This window comes from Vanacampus margaritifer, chromosome 1 (assembly GCF_051991255.1).
Source record: "Vanacampus margaritifer isolate UIUO_Vmar chromosome 1, RoL_Vmar_1.0, whole genome shotgun sequence".
In the NCBI taxonomy this organism is placed as follows: domain Eukaryota; kingdom Metazoa; phylum Chordata; class Actinopteri; order Syngnathiformes; family Syngnathidae; genus Vanacampus; species Vanacampus margaritifer.
The window spans coordinates 37,619,142-37,632,447 of NC_135432.1; the positions used below are offsets into that span (position 1 = coordinate 37,619,142).

The 13,306-nt window shown below is 38.5% G+C and overlaps 1 long non-coding RNA gene across 1 annotated transcript; it reads right to left on the minus strand.

The window, feature by feature from the left end:
* Positions 1-3,719: 3,719 nt before the first annotated feature.
* LOC144034089 (uncharacterized) lies at positions 3,720-4,977 on the minus strand. Its single transcript, XR_013288156.1, has 2 exons — positions 4,819-4,977; positions 3,720-4,029 (listed from the first exon to the last, which is right to left on the minus strand). It is a non-coding gene; the product is annotated as an uncharacterized LOC144034089 (long non-coding RNA).
* Between the last annotated feature and the right edge of the window lie 8,329 nt (positions 4,978-13,306).

Consider the following 13,306-nt stretch of genomic DNA (forward strand, 5'->3'; position numbering starts at 1 on the left):
TTAAGCCCCCCCCCCCTTGAACAGAGGAGACTGTACAGCTAGTGACATTCTGAGACAAAACTGACAGGGAGTCTGACGAATCACGATAATGTTCGTTGGATTACTCGGGAGTTCCAAACAGCAAGTCCGAACAAGACCATGCAGCCCCCCCGGCAGTTCAAGTAGCTTATAGTAAAAAAAATAGACTGCTAGATGTGATGGAGTCATGACGTTTTTGACAGTACAAGCCTGATAATGGAAATCAATAAAGGTCCACCCCTTGTTCGCCTCAGAAAAGCAAGAGAGGGGTTTTATTAGCTACTCAAAACAGCAAATGATAACCATTAATTATCAAAATGACGGCTCTGGGAGATCTAGTTGTTTTAAAATTCTGGTAGTGCTAGTGGTTAAACGAAAGTTTATTAACAAAAAAAGAACAAAGATGGGACTCTTAACAAGAATGCAGTGATTTGTACATTTTGTAAAAGAAAAAAGAAAAAAAGCAGCTGCAGTCTGATTTATCAATTAAGACTCTCAATGTAAACAAGCTTGTTTGTCTGAGAAACTCAAGGACACATATCGTTAGTTAGTCTGTTGTCAGAACCTGTAACGCTTGGGGTGGGTTTTTGATTTGATCAGTTGATACTGTAGCCCCAGTTCCTCTTCTGGGTCTGAGATGTTATGACCCAGATATTGTAGCTTTATATTTTTGTTAACCTCTCCTTCCAACCGCTATTTTTTCCTGATTACCAGTTTGTTAGTTTATATAATTATATAATTTTGAACTAAATTGAAGTTTAGATTATCTTTTAAAATAATTGGTTTGTTGATGTTCTTAAACGTTTTCTTTTGAATTTCATTTATGAAGCACACTTCAACAATAGAAATGTAGATTTCAAATCTTCTCTTCTTGGTGTATTCAATTCATGAGTCATGCACTACAATTTTTTTATGTCCTAGAATTCAAATTATATATTTGGGGACCTTTAGCAGATATGAGAATAAAATAAATAGATTAGATTAATTAATTAAAAATACTGTAATTAATTAGATTAAAAATGTTAATCTCCAGACAGGACTAATTATTTTTATTGATGAAATATACCTATAATGAACATGTGAGGCTTTCCTCTCCTCAGACCTGACTGTAACTTTACTGGAAGTAGGTATGTATGGAGGTAAATATGGTGCAGAACAAACTTGTAAAAAAAATTTGTACCTGTAGAAAAAAGTCTAAATTTGTATCTGTAAAAGTCGTGATTTGTACCTGTAAAAAAAATGTTTGTATCTGTAAAAAAAAATTGTATCAGTAAAAACAAATGTGTACCTGTAAAAGTCATGATTTGTACCCGTCCAAATTTTTTTTTGTACCTGTACAAAAAAGTGTAAATTTGTATCTGTAAAAGTTGTGATTTGTACCTGCAGAAATGACAATTTGCAGTCAAAGAAGTCGCCACTGGGAGTCACAAGTGGTTTTTCTGCTGCTGTCCAGTCACGTGAGTTTTGCACCAAATATCTCGCTACAAATGGTGCAAAACTGATTCGTACTTGTAGAGCACCGTGATTTGTACTCGTAGAAGAAGAGGGCGGGCTCTGGAGGATTTGGGCGGGCTAAAGCTCAACCTCATTGGTTGAGCGAACGACAGTGGGTTGAACTCAAATTACGCCACGTTTTTATCATTAATATGCACAAATCCGAAATTCCAAACAGAGTAACCAGACCAGTTTATGCGTCATTTTGGAAGAAGAGGACGTCCCAGGCATGAAAATTTCAACATGGTTCAATATACAAACACTGTGTGGAACAGCTTAAACGTTGGTTGACATGCAGAGCACTCAAAGTGGGCAGAAAGAAAGAAGTTTTAGTATGAAGGTAAGATTAATTGTACAATCAAAGCTCGTCATCCGGTGCTAGCTAGGTCATCTCATGTTGTTGTCACGAAAACTGAACACATTGAAGTCACGAATTTTATTTCAAGATTTGAAGCCTACCAGTGTAAACATACGACCAATAGCTTGTACCTGTAAAAAAAAAAAATAATCTAAAAAACAACAACTCATAAACTGCTGCTTAGTTCTTAGATGTGAAAATTATTATAAAGCTACAGAACCCTATTGAATGTTTTACAAGATGACCTAAACCTATAACCAAAAGTGGACAGTACTCAGCTACTTGTATTTGAGTAACATTATATTCAAGTATCTGTACTCTTACTATCCATAATAAAATGAAAACATAACGTTTTTATTACGAGTGAGTCTTTAAGCCGCTACAGGTATTTTAACCTCAACCCTTTATCCTCTGTATTTAATAATTTTATTTTAATTACAGTATATGTACTTTTACTATCATAATAAAATGAAAACAAAATGTTTTTACTGCGAGTGAATCTTTAAGCCGCTACAGGTATTTTAACCTCAACCCTTTACACTCTTAGTTTACTCATCACTCACAGTACTCAAATATTTGTGCAAGTATTTTTTTCCTGCACTTTTAATTTCTACTAAATTTTCCAATGTAACATTACTCTTATTTAAATATTGGCTATTTAACATTTGAAATGCTAGTCTATCTGTATCACTAAGATGTGAGCAGTGTCACTGTTGTCACGGTGTGTGAGTGGAGGACCCAAATGCAGGAAAGTAGGAGAGCCACGGCAGGGATGTGGATAACATAGTTTTAATCCACCAAAACGAACCAACACAAAAATCACGCTCGAGGGCGGACAAAAAGCAAACATAAAGATCACGCTCGAGGGCGGACAAAAAACAAACACAAAATCACGCTCGAGGGCGGACAAAAAGCAAGTCATAGGGATCAACAGTTGATTCTTGAATAAGCGCTACCAGTCGAGTCAAGTGAGCAGCGTCACGGAGTAATAACCCGACACTCCTTGCTGCTTCTGCCAGGCCTTTAGCCTGGCCTGACGGGCTGATGAGCAGCAGGTGTGTTTGGCGGGCTCCGCCCTCCAGCTGTTTCCCCGGTGACAACTGTCACCTAGCTGCTTTAACAAAAGTAACTAGGTCAAATGTTAGTTTATTTATTTTTAATTAAATGAGAATCTCATAAGTTTCAAAATCTTGCTCAATAGGTGGAGACAACTGCTGGAGACACTGCTGAAGCATCAGTGAAAAGGATGACCCACTCCATCCATCAGCAAGGAGACAAGAGATGACACCTGGGGGGTATTCCATCAAGCCGGATTAAGGAAAAGACTGTTTTATTTCGCAGATCTTCTGCTGATGTGAATGTAGCAGGCGGAGGTCCCCTCCCCCACCTGCGGCAGTGGCCTTAGTCTTTTTTTCTGGTGGCTACAATAATGGGCAACATATATTTACAGCTCAACACCTATTTAGTCTTATTTTTTATATATATTGTTATAGGCTACTTGCCGACTTGTTGCCATGATCGCTTTTGGCTACTGTTGAGATGTAACAGCGAAGAATGAATATGTAGGTCAATTCGAAGTGCTTTACATTAAATCAATAATTAATAACACGATTAATGTGAAATACACATCTAACATGAAACAATTATAAGATATATTTTGTCTGTCGGCTTTTTTTTTTTTTTTTGCGAATATTTCTCTCGTCTTATTGATAGCAGCAGTATTGCCTTTTTTGGTGATTCCTCATACAGCTCCATCAATAACTTTTGTTCTGTTTGTGAGAAGAATGCTGTTCTCGTTTTGGATGGATGCAGAAACGGCTCTTCTGGACATCAAATAAAACATTTCAAATGATGCACAATCTTGTTTATTGAATGATACATGTTGTTATTTGATCTGACTAGTTTGAGTAACTCTCAATATGGATTAAATTGTACTCCTTTAACATTTCAAAATCAAAATTGGAAAACATTTAAAAAGCATAATTTCTTCACTTTCCCAAAGGTGATTGCAGTGAAATTCTCTTAGAACAGTAACCAGTGTATCAAGGATTCTCATTTGTTGGACTTCACAGCCACTTTGAAGCAGGTTTGATGTGACACCATGTGCCACCGTCTAGAGATGGATCAAGAAGTAACTTTGATTGACTGCATGCTGGCATCTGTGCAAACAGAATGGTTGGGTCAGCATATTCATACAATAAAAAGTAATCATAGCTTCCTAGCTCGGTCATTATCAAAACACAGCTACTGGCATTATACGTAATCGGTTAAACTTTATCTTGTTAGCCAGAAAAAAACAAAGATTTTGTCACATATTAATATCAGAAATAGTGGTAATACTGATAGACACAGACATTGTTCATAAACATTTCCATTATTTTTATTTGGCTTCAGTGTTGAAGGCAAATGTGTATGTTTAACAGTGTAAGAGCCTTTAAAAAAAACTGTTTGCAAAGCATACATTGCAAAAATACTGACATTTATCAAAAAATTGTAATTAAAATAAAATGATTAAATACAGAGGATAAAGGGTTGAGGTTAAAATACCTGTAGCGGCTTAAAGACTCACTTGTAGTAAAAACGTTATGTTTTCATTTTATTATGGATAGTAAGAGTACAGATACTTGAATATAATGATACTCAAACACAAGTAGCTGAGTACTGTCCACTTTTGGTTATAGGTTTAGGTTATCTTGTAAAACATTCAATAGGGTTCTGTAGCTCTATAGTAATTTTCACATCTAAGCACTAAGTAGCAGTTTATGAGGTATTTTTTGATTTTTTTTTTTTTTATAGGTACAAGCTATTGATCGTATGTTTCCGCTGGTAGGCTTCAAATCTTGAAATAAAAATCATGACTTCAATGTGTTCAATTTTCGTGACAATTACAACATGAGATGACCTAGCTAGCACCGGATTACGAGCTATGATCATACAATAAATCTTACCTTCATACTAAAACTTCTTTCTTTCTGCCCACTTTGAGTGCTCTGCATGTCAACCAACGTTTAAGCTGTTCCACACGGTGTTTGTATATTGAACCATGTTGAAATTTTCACGCCAGGGACGTCCTCTTCTTCCAAAATGACGCGTAAACTGGTGTGGCTACTGTGTTTGTTTGGAATTTCGGATTTGTGCATATTAATGATAAAAACGTGGCGTCATTTGAGTTCAACCCACTGTCGTACGCTCAACCAATGAGGTTGAGCTTTAGCCCGCCCAAATCCTCCAGAGCCCGCCCTCTTCTTCTACGAGTACAAATCACGGTGCTCTACAAGTACGAATCAGTTTTACACCATTTGTAGCGAGATATTTGGTGCAAAACTCACGTGACTGGACAGCAGCAGAAAAAACACTTGTGACTCCTAGTGGCGACTTCTTTGACTACAAGTTGTCATTTCTACAGGTACAAATCACAACTTTTACAGATACAAATTTACACTTTTTTGTACAGGTACAATTTTTTTTTGTATGGGTACAAATCATGACTTTTACGGGTACACATTTGTTTTTACAGATACAATTATTTTTTTACAGGTACACTTTTTTTTTTACAGGTACAAATCACGACTTTTACAGATACAAATTTAGACTTTTTTCTACAGGTACAAACATTTTTTACAAGTTAGTTTTGCACCATATTTATCTCCATAGACAAGAGGTCCCAAAATCAAGATGGCAGACACCTTCAAAGGTGGTTGAGAACCAGATCATGCCCTTCAAAATGTACACAGTTCAAGTAAATGACCCAACTCAAATGTTTTAAACTGTGCTACATTTTGGCCACTAGGTGTCAGCCTTGATAAGAGCACCCCATCCAGGTTTCCTTTCTCGCCACTACAACCCTTACATTACAGTAATTCAAGACATGCAAATGATTATGTAATGTATTATGGCAGCTGTAAATGAGGTATTATCAAATAAATAAATAAATGGTGATCCGTATAAAGAGCAAAGAATAGACTTTTGAACTTGTCTGGAATTAATCACTAAAGGCGCAAATATTTAACCAGCTGAAGGTGTTGCAGGTGGTCTGATATGCGTGGATGGTACAATAGTAGTAATGGTGTTGAAATGTATGTGTGAGTCTACATTATTTGTAGAGAAGAAAGAAATGGAGTTGAATGTTGAACTCATCCAGCTGAGGGTCATGTTTCCAGGGGCATAATGTTATTTTCAGAGGTACTTGATTACTTGGTATTGATTGCTACATTAATACCGCATTGATCAACACTTTCCCTTGCACACCGGTGCACTGCCTTATATCAAGCTAGAATATAAAATCAAGTCATTATTGATTTGAGTGGAATTTTATACTGTTTGTTGTTGTTCCTTTCTGCATTTTATATTGTCATATTTTGTTTCAAATTAATAGTTGTGCTCCACTTATATAATTAAATCAACTATAAGGGACAATCTGCAAAAGCAAACATAAGAAGCAACATTATTTTCATGCAAAGCAGCATTAAGGCCACCGGCTACACTAAACAACTAATTCATATAATTGAAAAAATAATAATATTAATAATATTGAGACAATCACATTTTACTAATAAAATAATATTATAATAAGTTAAAATATTAATACATTGGTAATGGCTATGTTATAAAAAACAATAACAAAACACCGCCGCAAAAAAGAAAAGAAAAAGTTTCCATTTCAAAGTATGTCAAAAGGCCAAAAATGTCAGTGCTGTTTTTGTATTCCTTACAAGACTTCAAAGTGCCTTAGGAAATTGTCCAGTTCCATTCTTATAGGTCGAGAGGAAAAAAGTTGAGTTTTTAAGACCTACTATAGAACGTCATTCACTGAGACTGAGAACAGTCAAATGGGAGCTTGTAACGTTCATCATCATTCTGGCCAGAATAGCAGCTCTATTTTAATCCATTAGGTATTGATTTTTTTTAACCGTATAATTTTCTCAATATGTGATACGTTTTCACAAAATCAGGCTTATTCTCCAAAAATGAAAATGAGATATTCATATATTATAATTCTACAATTAATTCCCTTTCAAATGATGTAGGTGGTGGTACCTAAAATAATTGAGAGCAATTTCAATGTTGGCAGTTTGAAATCCCTCATTTTGAGAAAAATGCATTTAAAGTTTTTGGCACGTACATCTTTAAAAGGTTCATAGCAACCGGTACCTTAGGAAAAAGATATTGATCCCAAACTTTCAGGAAGAGTGGGAAGTGTTGGAAAGTCATTTCCAAACCCTTTGAAATCTGACAACGTTTGACATCTCAACTGATGAAATCAGGCAAAAATGCAGATTTTGGCCTCAAGCACAAAACAACTTCATCTTTTGGGCCATCATCTGCCAAATTTTGCTTGTTTAATTCTTGATACGTGTGTGTGTGTTTGCGTGTGTGAGTGTGCGTGTGTGTGCGTCCGTGTGTTTATTTTATTGAGATCAAATTTCATTTGTTTCAAAAGATTATTTGCTATGCTGTGACAAGAAAGTTAATTTATATTTTATCATCATGGCAATTACATCTCAAATACATTTTGACCACAAAATAAAAGTAGAACATTTTGATGGTTCAACACAGTTTGTTGTTGTTGTTTTTTTAGTTCCCCTCAGTGTAATACATAAGGAACACATCAGCACTGTAAAGTAATTACGAATCATTCCGAATATGCACTGCTTTACATTATGGGGCGGGGATGCCTTAAGGACCATCGCGATTCGCCATAATTTTTTCAACTTCATGTTTCGTATTTCATAGCAAATATTTTCATTTAATCCCACTTAAACGAGCATAAAGTGGAGTATGCAGAGTGATTTGTCAATGACGTACGTGATGTGTTATCAGTAGTTAAAGCAACACAAAATTTATTAAAAACTAACCAACTACTCTGTGAAATAGTTAATTTCAACTCTTCCCAGAGAAAAAAAGTTTTCATTGTATTTTTTATGAATATTTTTGCATTAAGTAGAGTATTGGCAGTCATGTGATTATCGTGTCGTATAGCATGCTTTAAACACGCAAACAATAACATGGCTACCAATGACTACAAAGAGACTCGCAAGGAATTAATGCGTCCCATGGTGGACATTAAAAGGGGAATTACGCCCTATTCCAAAAAGCATTTCTTCAAAAGCAGTACACCCACGCCAAAGATTTGTGCCCAGCCGAAAGTGAAGATGAAACTGTGGCCAATAAGGAGGACGCATTCAGCAGAAGTTAGTCGTTCAGAAGTTAGGGACCGTCTGCAAGTTGCGTGTTACAGAGGTTCAAGTTAATAGTCAAGTCACCATTGATATTGGTCACTCTGGAAATATAAATTGTGGACGGTCCCTAACCTGGACAGTAAACATCCGGCTGACTCTGCTAGGCTAGCTACGTGTTGTTGTGCTAAGTGCGCTTACCCCACATTAGGAGAGACCATTTTCTTGCCCATTATTTCAGCAAACTCGCATTCAAATGAATGAAGAAGGCTGTCGTTTACGCACCGGATATGTCGTCACGATCACGTACCCAGGATAATGACGCTGCCTAGTAAATGTTCTTATTTTGATACTTAATCGTTTTTTTTAAAAAATCAGTGAATAAGATGCCAGAGATATGTAACTGTGTCTTTGTTAAAGAAAGAGATGCTGGAACTGAGTGATGATCAACCATATTTTGATTATTTGCCGATGTTCAGATCACATGATGACCTTCTATAAGGTAAGAAAGAGCACGTACAACCGTGTTGCATACATGTGCATCTAGTTATTTAACATGCGTCTGGTTTCTGTTCGATTTCGTGCTGAGGGACACATTATGGTGTTTGCGACTTTTATTGGTTATTTTGTTATGTTATGTTTTGGAACAGGTGCCCGAGACATGCGGCGCTAGTTAGCAGCTCGGCTAAAAACACACCCTAGTTACAACACACATTGTCTACAAAATCACTGATCAAAATTTTAACTTTTCTACTGCTGGGAAATGAAAATAGAGACATCTTTTTTTTAGAGAAATCTCAAAATTAAAATTTTTGTCCAAACCATGTATTTTTGCTATTTACTCAAAACTAATCTCCATGACATAAGCCTGATTCTGTGAAAACACATCACATATGTGACTCTTTAGGCCTCGATACTCCAATCCAACGTCAGCCAAATGTGACCGACACCTACTGCCTGTGACGTAAAGGCACATCATGCTGGAAAAATGACAGCCATAGACACCGACACAGAATATTAACTACTTTATGTGCATGCGTCAGATGTGATACCCCTTCATACCATCGGCAGCGTTAGTCTCACATAGTTAGAAAAAGGCAACCGGAAAGCGGGGTAAAAAACGTAAACAATGCATAGCTATCGCTCTTTTTTCCCCACAAATTACTCACGGTATACCAGTACTCCCATTCAACACACACCCTCGGGTTCTTTACAGAGTATCGTGTCATATAAAAGTAAAATCTACCTGGTAAATCCAGCTGTGTCTCCATGTCTTGCCATAGTTTGGCTTTCATCACTCGATTGACATACCCTTTAACGGCAATATAATACAATGCCGGTCTCTCTTGAACCATAGTGATGAATTCATCTTATCGATCTTCTGTCCAGACAGACGTTATACGTCCAAATGTGAAGGGTGATCATTTGCAAAATGAGCGAATTCGCAAAGAATTTCAATCCCAAGCTGTTTATCTGCATTCGTCACTTCCTTTTCTTGCCCCGTGCGCTGATTTGCTAGCTAACAGCCAATCAGTGATCAAATGTCATGCCTTTCTGATGCCGATTCAATGTTGAATCCGCCAAAAACACCCCCAATTTACAAGACATCACATTCGCAGACAGAGGGAGGGAAATTCTAAACTCAATCCAGTCCAAAATCTGAGACCAATAGTACCTATTATGAACAGCTAAGGTGTTCATCTGCTAATTAGATGTTTGTGTCATAAATGGTCAAATAAAAAAGCTTTTGTAAAGATATTTTTGGGCAAAGTGCTACATAGGGCATTTTTCAGTCTTTCAGGGTAATGTTTGTAAAGTGGATGCTGTCCATCACAAATGCTACATGCAACATTAAATAGCTTTTCTGGTGAAGCTTAGCAGGTCTTTGAAATGGCGCAGGAGCCGAAACAATAACACCATCACCTCTAACCGTCACGCCGAAGCCTCAATTTATTTAGTCTGTTAATGATAGGCTATCAGATTGCCTCCTGCCCGTTCCCCACTGCTGCTTCTTGCTCTTGCCTGGAGGACTGTTGTTGGAGAGCATCTGGAGACAGACTGTTGAATGGGTTCCATTATTGCTGAGAACTGTGCTTCAGCGACTGCACTGCTACAATCTGCAGGGCTGGCTTGCTTGCTATGCAGGGGTGAAGGGAAAATGAAAAGGCATGGAGACATTTGGGTGTAGTGCAGGAAAACATCCTCTTTTAGAAGGTGACATGTAAGAATTAAAAATCGGTCATTTGTACTTGCTCACAATAATAAAATTAAACTTTCAGCCTATAGCTACTATAAAACTTCACTAGAGAATGTAGTTTTGTGTAACTGGCAGCGTCCACCCTGGAAATCGAACCCATGTCGCGATTAAGTATCCCGTGTACGAGGGCAAATCAGTTCACCTGGGCAAAATTTCTGGGTCAGGATTATGGCTCGGGGGAGCGTTTGATGGATTGTTTTCCTCGACAAGACCCGCCCTACTCTGCCTCCGATTGGTTCATCAGTCCTCATGCCAAGCGTTAGCCAATCTAATCAGTGTAAGCAGGGTGTACCAGCCAATTAGAGGCAGAGGAGGGTCGGCCATGGCTAAACCGTGTGCATCAGGGGGGATTTAGAAGTGGGTATACTCATATTGACTGAAAAAGTGGGTATACTTCTTATACCTGCGTATACCCTGGACTACACCATCGGCATATTACTTCCCAGTGAACACGTACAGTTGGGGCCCATATGGGAAAGCACTTGGTCTAGTTGGGCTTTGGATGGACATGGGCTTGGAGTGGGCTTCATTGTTGGGCCCCACTTTGGCAGTAGGTGGGCAGTAGATGGGAGAAACTAAGTAAGGGCAATAAGTGGGCTCTAGCTGGGCTTCACTCCAGAATATAAAAATTTTGCAAAATAACAGCATGCACGATAGAGTTTATAGGCGGTGGGCCAAGGCGACATATCTGCTTTAGTTTTTGAGATCAATGATCCCTGGTGAGGGAAAACCTGGATCGTTTTTGTTTTGAATTTTTTTCTGAATCAGATTTTGTTTGTTGGCACTCAAAATTATTGCACATTTTCCCAAAATCAAGTTGTAAATCTCATTAAACGTGCAGGCAACACTGCAGACTACTATGTCAGTCGAACCAATAGCACGCAACAAATCACGTGATGTTATTCAGCCAATCTCAGACGTCGATATGCAACAGCTGTTGGTCACAACAACAGCTGAGCTGTGCGTGGTCATGCTACACGACGAAACAATGAATAAAATATGTGCAAAAGGCGCAGCTTCTACGTTTGCAGGTGAGAATGCATATTTTTGGAAAACATTAGTGATGCTATTTATAAGTTGTATACAGTTTGTCGATGTAAATGACGAGTAAACGCGTTAACTGTTATGTACGTATGCATGTATCTTAGGATATATGTTGTTTACAAGTCTTGCTCAAGCACTTGTGAAGCTCGAGACCTGAAGCTATATTTTGTTTGTCTCGGGGTTGTGGGGGGAGCGGGGGGCTGTGGGCCGGTGGGGTGCCTGGAGGGCCTGCCGTGCACCGTTCTGCTGCGTTGGGCTTGGGGCGCGGGCGGTTTTGGGGTGGACGGCGCTCCTGGCTCCTGGGGTTGCTGTCCGGCCCGGGGGTTGTGCCTTGGCGTTGCCATTCCCTGTCGGGTTGTGCTTGCTCTGTCCTGGCTGGGGTCGACGGCTCCCCTCTTTGGGGGAGGTTTTCATGCATGATCCACCACACCAGCATCTACCGAAATTCAAATACAATCTGCTTCTTCCTTTAGTCGTTGAATCGGTGGAGGCTGATGTCTGTGGATCTCACTCTGATTCATCTATCCTTCCTTCCTTTCCTCAGTCTTTCCTTTGGTCTCCCAAATTTGTTGGAATTTAGATGTTTCTGGGGTTTGTGAAAGATTCTGATTGGTAACCCGGTGGGTAGAAGGTGATGCCTGGTCGGAGCTGGATTTCACTTTTCTTTCTTTTCTTTGATCCTTCTTTGGGTCTCCTGACAACCTCACGACTCTAGCTGGATTCTGAAGTATTCGGTTTAGGTGAACGGTATGGGATTTTAAATAGGTTTTAGGTGAATTCATGAGTACACACTCACACGCCCACACATATGCACACACACACCCGCACATCCACATACTCACTCACATACAAAGAGAGAGCAATGATGACGACATGTCGAATCGGTAAGATTACCGAATGAACAATACTGAGCTCTGGCTCAACACCCCCCCCCCAAAAAAAAAAATTAACATAGTGTGTTTTCTTACAAGAGCATTGCACCAGCACGAGGATTGGCTTTGGAGCTGGAGGGAGTGATCTTCCAGTCCATTCATTCCCCATCGCAGCAGACCTGTCCCGGATTACGAATACTGCGGCAATGGTGAAAAAATGACAAATATTTTCACTACATCATTAGTGACTTATAGCCTGCAGCAGCAACAAGAAGATCGACGCCTGTTGGAGACGCAAAAGTAGTGAGTAACTGTTCAGCTGGTGACATTTCCCCTCTATTGATAAGTATTACTTCAACTCATTGAACTTGGGAGGGCCCATTATCGTTGCAGCTTACCACCCGCATGACAGTTGCTATTTTTAGAACATTTAGGACATGTACGTCACTACCCTGGCTACGTCACCCCGCAAAGGAATATTCCTTCACTTTAAATCATCATTTTGGGGGTATATGGTTTTTGCTGAGCAGGAAGGTTTAATATGTAACCAGCAACATAATGTACAATTGCTCAGCGTAAAAAAAAGAGTGCACCCTCTTTGAAAAATATATTTTTAATCTCTCAATGAATACAAAAATGAATGAGAAAGAGTTTTCTTTAAGTAACACCCATTTCTAATCATCTTTCTGCTTGATACCTGTGTAATGAATAATGAGACTCACCTGTAGACACTTGTATAGTCTAAAATTTGGGCTTTGCTCCAGAGAAGTTCTGTGGGGTGTACTCATTTTTGCAACACCCTTATTTGAATAAAACTGAAAATTGTGTTCTTTAATTCATATTATTAACCTTGTTTTCAAGTTATATGTCAAACAGATGTTATATAAATTTAGTCTTGTCATCATTTGGGAAATTGTTTTTGTGTTAAATGACATTGTTCAAAGTGTTATTTTTCAAAGGGGGTGTACTCATTTATGCTGTGCACTGTACAATAGTGGGGTAGAGAGTGCAGTATTTGCCTCAGAGATACAGCGGAGCAGACAAAATCCTCAAATTTCTATATTAGCACTTGAGTATACCATTAATA